This window comes from Durio zibethinus, chromosome 7, assembly GCF_047325235.1.
Source record: "Durio zibethinus cultivar Kanyao isolate XHJ-2024 chromosome 7, ASM4732523v1, whole genome shotgun sequence".
In the NCBI taxonomy this organism is placed as follows: domain Eukaryota; kingdom Viridiplantae; phylum Streptophyta; class Magnoliopsida; order Malvales; family Malvaceae; genus Durio; species Durio zibethinus.
In genome coordinates, this window is record NC_143168.1 from 23624240 (window position 1) to 23631198 (window position 6959).

The following is a 6959-nucleotide window of genomic DNA, read 5'->3' on the forward strand; positions in this document are numbered from 1 at the left end:
TGTCACTAGGGTAAGTGTTTGAATGAATATTAAAATAATTTTTAATATAATCTAGGATTCTTTTTTAAAAACTAATTCCATTGACTTTGAAAATTATTTTGAGCTTTCACACTCCCAGTTTCAGAGAATCTTCAGATGACATTGACCTTCCTTATATTGAACCATCCTTCTAGTTTTCAACTCGAATTTTTTTACCTAAATCACCTTTTCAAATTTTCAATTTGAGTCTTCATTTTTTCTCTTTTTTATTTTTTCATTTTTTTCACTTAATCCATTATTAGTATCCCCCAAACATCAATCTTTAAAACATAAAAACATAGCACAATGCCATTGTTCTATCACAAGTATGCCTTAGTCTAACATATAATCATTCAATTCAAGCATTCTCATTTGATTAAAATAAATTTTTAATGGTTGTAATGTAGGTTATGGTAAGGGGTCATTAAAAAAATAGATAAAATATGCTCAAGATAGATGTTTAAAGGGTTCAAACCAAAATATCATTTCCTATCATGTGATGCAACTTGACATTTTATCCCATTCCACATCATTTCACTATAAGATGATCCTTGGTTGAGGTTTTTTAGAAAAAAAAATCATAACAGGCTCAAAAGGGGTAGTAATGGATGATTTCATTTTTATAAACGGTAAAAGAAATATGGTTATTTTTCATTTCAAATGTGAATGCCTTATTTGAAAATCATATTTTGAACAAAGACAAACTGATTAGATGCCTCCAAGATATGTCTATTTTTCATGAATGATATTCGCTCACAGATTACTTTTTTTTTGCTCAAATAATCTTCACAGATCAATATGAATGAGTTTTCAAAATTAAATCCCAGAATTATTATTTATAATTGTCCAAACATTCACCATTTGGAATTTAAGAATGAGAATAAAATGGATATGGAAAGTAAAAAAAAAATAATGATTTGGTTGAAAGAAAAAATGTAATGAAATGCATCAACTTGTCTTTTATTAAAATGATAAAAAAAATGAAATCTTATTACATAAAAGAAATCTTAGCATTGCTCTAAAAGAAATCCAAGTAACTTTTAACCAATATCAATATCCTTGTTTTTCTTAAAATTATGCCCATGTGTCGTCAGACGAAGGATTTTCACTGATATCTATCCTTTTAATTCGTTGAAGTTCACCAAGCCTTTTTGGATCAAACTTTGTACCTTATGCTTGAAAGTAGGGCAAGTTTCTATAGAATGACCCATGTTCTCATTATGATAATCACATGTGGCATTAGCATTATACCATTGGAGAGATGGTGGCTTTAATGGTTTTAGAATAATTGGAGATACTAAGCTATTTTTAACCAATTTTGAGAATAACTCAATGTAAGTCATAAGGATAGAATCAATGTGTACCTTTTTTAGGTTGTTTCAAGATCTTTTCAAATTACCCGCTTGGTTGTTAAGCATTAAAGCTAATGTAGTAATAAGATTGGGCCTATATATAGGTATTTTGGTCAGTAAGCTAGTTATGAAATAGGATGGTAAGAAATTGGTGCAACATGATTAATAGCTATGTAATAGGCAAGATATACTGGTTGTGGGTATAAAGCATAACTTCTGAATTGCTGTCCTTCAAAACTCATAGCTTAAACTTCACTTTTATTTTTTTAGACATCCTACCTTTCTTTGTATTGGACTTGTTACTCTTAATGGCATGCTCTATCATTTCCTTGAAGATCACCATAGGGGTAAAATTTTTTGTGGCATTCCCAAAGATTTTCTTATAATATGAAGGCTTCAAAAGTACTCATAAATAAAATTACTGTTTCCTTTCCAGTAAGAACTGGTTGAACTTGAGCAGCTATATCTCTCCACCTTTGAGCATACTCTTTGAAGCTTTCAAAAAGTTTTTTTTTCATGCTTTATAGAGATAGACAATCTGAAGCTAAGTCTATAATGTATCAGTATTAGGCAATGAATGCTTTTGCCAAATCATTTCAAGAATGGATACGGGCTCAGTTTAACTGAATATAGCACCCGTGACTGAGTCAGTAAGACTATCTTGAAACACATGCATTAGTAATTTTTTATCATGAGCATGGGCTGTCATTTTATGATAGTACATGGTAATATGAGTTATCAGATATTTTATCCTATCATATTTTTCAAATTTAGAAACTTTAAATTTTAATAAAATGATCACATTTGAGACTAAATAGAGTTAAACTGTATCTATAGAGCCAAAATAATCCATTCCTTCGATAGTTTGCACTCTCTCCTTTAAAAGGTTTATTTGCTGCGTGCATGAATCATCCATCATCTTAGAATTCTTCATCTTCAATCTTTCTTTCTCTTTAAGATTATCAAAATTAAGAATCTTAATTGGATCATATGACTTTGCCCCAAAGGTAGGGTTAGTGTAGCTATGAAATGGCACTTTAGGATATGCCATAAAAAATGGCATCTATGGGGCTTGTGTATTTTGAAGAGATTGGCTTTGAGTTAGGCCAAAGACGAAAGAGTGTAAAAGATCCACAATATCCTGTTTCTCATTTGAATTTGAGGTCTTTTTACTATTTTACCTTTATCTAATTTCTCTAGCATCTCTATTATTTTTGCTAACTCCTATTTTATTTCTTCTTAAGTTTTCTCGATGTTATCCATATGGCTATTTTGCTCTTGTTCCATTTGCTTTGTTTGCAATCGAGTATTGTATGGATGATGGGTAAGTTGGACAAGAGTCTTTGATGGTCAAGCTATCCTTGAACCTTTGATTACCACAAATTAAGATGGTTGTATTACTACATGCTTATGTCATGAAAGAAGGACTATAATATTAATATGCAACCACTAAGATTTCAAGTTAACATATGCAAAACGAATGCAAAAATATATCCAACCTAATGTTATTTTACTTTAAATGAAAGAAAAATAGATGAAAGAAAAAAAATTCAACTAACATGCATTTTTACATGATTTCATGCAACATGACATGTACAAAAGTTAATTTCCACACAAGAAAAATTAATCATTGCAAAAATGTAACTTAACTGTTGGTTTTTTTCTACAAATGGGGAAGGTGAGGCTCTAACTACAGCTTAGGTTTCTTATGGTCACTATATGTGGTTTAAGGTTGATAATCTAAAGGTTCTCAAATTATTTTTCACATCCTTATTCGTCATGGACTAGTGAGGTACCCCGATCTTTGCCCATTAGAGGTTACAAGCAGAAAGGGTTCAATTTGAATGGGAGTATTTCACTAGCCGCTATGAAGGTATTAAAACCTCACGAAAGCATAAGTACTTTACTCATTCTTAAAGGGGCAAAAGTTGAGTATAAAGCTCAATAAACAAAGTAAATAAATAAATAAACAAAAATCCTTTTTAAAAAATCAATTTTATTAGGCTTTTGGATAACATAAATTTATTTGCTAGCTTGACTTTTGGCATATCCCTAACGGAGTCGTTAAACTATTATAACGTCTAAATCCGTGGACCTATAGCTAGACATTGACTTAAAGAGTCGCCATCAGTCTTTTTTATTTAAGTGCGATTGGCCACCTAACTGAATGTCTTTTTTTAAAAAGAAATCCTAAGTTTGACTTAGGTATCCTTAAAAGATAGATTTAATATTTACAAAATTAGAACTAGGTTCGGAAGTATGATTACGTATAAGAAAGGTTATAGTACCCGCATAACGGCCATCGAAAGATGATACTAGCTTGATTTCATGTTATCCATTAAGTCTTAAAAATTTTACCAAGTAAGTAATTATTGAAAATTATTCATAATTGACTCCAATACTTTTAGCAAAAAATTAAAAAAAATTTCTCACCTCTTAAGTATACAAAAAAATTACTATTTCTTTTGTAGAGGCTCTGTAATCAGATTATTTAACATTAAAAAAATTTCAAGAAAGAAAAAGAAAAAAAAGAATAATGATTTAACCTTTGATAAGGATCTCTTTCATTATTTTGTTTTATTTTATTTAAAAAAGTCATGCTTTTATACAAGGAGAATTGATACTTTCAACCTTTTCTTTAAGCATTTTGAAATTATTATTTTAAGAAAAATTGATACTTTTAATTTTTCCTCAAAAATGCTTTTTAAAAATTTTTATTTTCAAGAAAAATTGACACATTCAAATTTTTCTCTAAAAATACCTTTTTTTTAAAATTTTTATTTTCAAGAAAAATTAATACTTTAAACTTTTTCTTAAAAATATTTTTTTTTGAAAATTTTCTTTTCAAGGAAAGTTGATACTTTCAACTTTTCCTCAAAAATATTTTTTTGATATTTAAATTTGAAAGAAAAATTGATTCTTTCAACTTTCTTCAAAAATATCTTTTTTGAAATTTTTATTTTCAAGAAAAATTGATACTTTTAATTTTTTCTCAAAATCCTTTTTTTGAAATTTTATTTTAAAAAAAAATTGATATTTTCAACTTTTCCTCAAAAATATCTTTTTTGAAAATTTTATTTTAAGAAAAATTGATATTTTCAACTTTTCCTTAAAAATAACTTTTTTTGAAATTTTTATTTTTAAGAAAAATTGATACTTTCAATTTTTCATTAAAAATGTTTTTTGTGAAATATATATATTTTTTTAAAAAATTATTTTCTAAGAAAAATTGATACTTTCAACTTTTCCTTAAAACCCTTTTTTTTATTATTGAAGTTTTCTTTTTAAGAAAAATTGATACTTCCACTTTTTCCTAAAATTTTTTTTAAAAATTTTTATTTTTAAGAAAAATTGATTCTTTAACTTTTTTTGAAAATTTGAAATTATTTTTTATTTCTATTATTATTTTTTAGAACAAAGATTTACCAAACAAAATTAAGCAAATAAACAAAATAACACAAGAAAATACTAAACAAGTTTAGGCTCAGCTTTACTCAAAAAAGCTTAGCTACAAGAGTGAATTAGGCTTGGTGGCTCTTTTTCTGCTTTTTCCTTCAACCTCAAAATTCTAGTCAAGAATCTTGCACATTCAAAATTTCAATCAAGAATCCTACACCTGAAACCTTTCTCTTTGATCGTCATCACTTTACTAATGTAAGTTACAATAAAATCCTGTACTTGAAACCCTACTCTATGATCCTGTTGTTCTGCTGACATGAGTCACAACCACTATTGCCTTTCTTATTGCTGCTTATTATGACTGATATTAGATTAATGGTGAGTTGTCTATTGGGTTTTAGGTATTTCATAGGTGATTGGTTTTTGGTAATAGATATTTGGGCTATTGATCATGCCAATTTCAGTGGTAGTAGGATTAGGCAATTTGGTGGGTTGTAGGATTAAGTAATTTGGTGGTAATGGATTTTTGGCCAGTGGCTTTCTTTCTCCTTATGTTTTTTGCTAAATTCTTTCCTGTGATTTTCTCTTTGCTTGAATGTGTTATGTTAATTATGGGAGAAGGTGGGTTATGGACTGGGGCTATTAAAGGTTGTGTTAGGAATAACAACCATGTATGGTGAAAGGCTTAGTGGCCGTGGCTAGAGGATGAACTTTGTATTTTTCACTCTGATTCTTTTGGGTTTTACTCTGTATTGTCACTCTATGTCTTTCGCTCTATCGAACCAAGATTTAAATAACATGATGAAGATAGGATTTCAATTCAAAAAAACTGAGCATCTTATCCTTTATGATATGAATTTTGAGTTTAAAAAAAGGATATCGAAATTTTAAAAATTTAACCTAATACTTCAAATTTCAAACAGAAAATCTTATCACTTGATTTATCTATTTTTTTCCTTTTACTCATTTTCAAAATAATGATAAAAATAAATAAATAAAATAATAAAACAAATTGATTAGGTCCAATGCCCAATAATCTGGAACGAAATAAGGTGTCTACATTAACCAATCAAGAAGATTTAACAAAAAAAATAGAATAGTTTAAAATGTCAAAATTTTAATTATATAGTAAAATAAAAGTTCATGTTATTAGTTTAATCTAATAAAAAATTAAGTGTTTATTTGCATAAAATTTAGAGTTTATTTGAATATTATTCTTTTTTATAATTAACGTTATGAAACAAAGTCCATCCAATAAAAAATCTCAATCATGGCCATGGCCCATGGGTATTTAAAACCTTTAAAGGTCCATTTGTGAGTAACTTAATTCTAAGTCCAAGATAACCTTAATATAAAAATGTTTATCTCAAAATATCAAACTCTTTGTTGAAAAACACCATAGTATATTACATGGTCATAAAATGCCCTCATCCTAAATTATAAAATTGGATTTATTGTTAATTTATTTTGAAGTTAGGGGAGGCCTAGAAAATTTTGAACAAATATCTACAATTGTTGTTTTAAAAATTGCTATTATTACTTTGATAAAATTATGTTCTACTGATCATGGCACGGTTCAGTTTCTAACAATTTCGACTCTATCGGGTGGAGTGGGCCAGGGCCTAGGTGTAATGCAATGCTTGGGCCACGTTTTGAGCCCGAATAGCAAGTTTTTGTGGGCTCTCCCATTAAAGTATTAATAATTTACAAATGGTAATAACTAATTTGTAATTTTTTAAAATTGGATAATTAAAAGAAAATTTCTCTAAATGTATTTTATCTTTCTTATAATATCTATATTTTAGGTAAAGATTTTTAATGCCACATGCCATGGCATATGAATTGGTAATGTTATGTGGAGAATGCAATCACCTATGAAAGTCACACCAGCTAACCTTAACCTCTAAAGGAAGGCTGAGTGATCAAAAATTGAAATTTTACAAATATTGGTAAACAAATCATAATTTTTTATAATATAATTTGTATGTAAATGGTTGTATACTCTTATATGTATTTACCCTCCACTTAATTGAAATCTTGGCTCCGCCACTATATTTAAGAGTAATATTTTCTTTTAATATTGCATGTCAAATTTTATTACTCCATTAATAGAGAATATTGTTATGGATATCCTTTTTTGTTTTTTTGTGCAATATTATGGATATCCTTTGCTTAGGAATATCCTTGCTA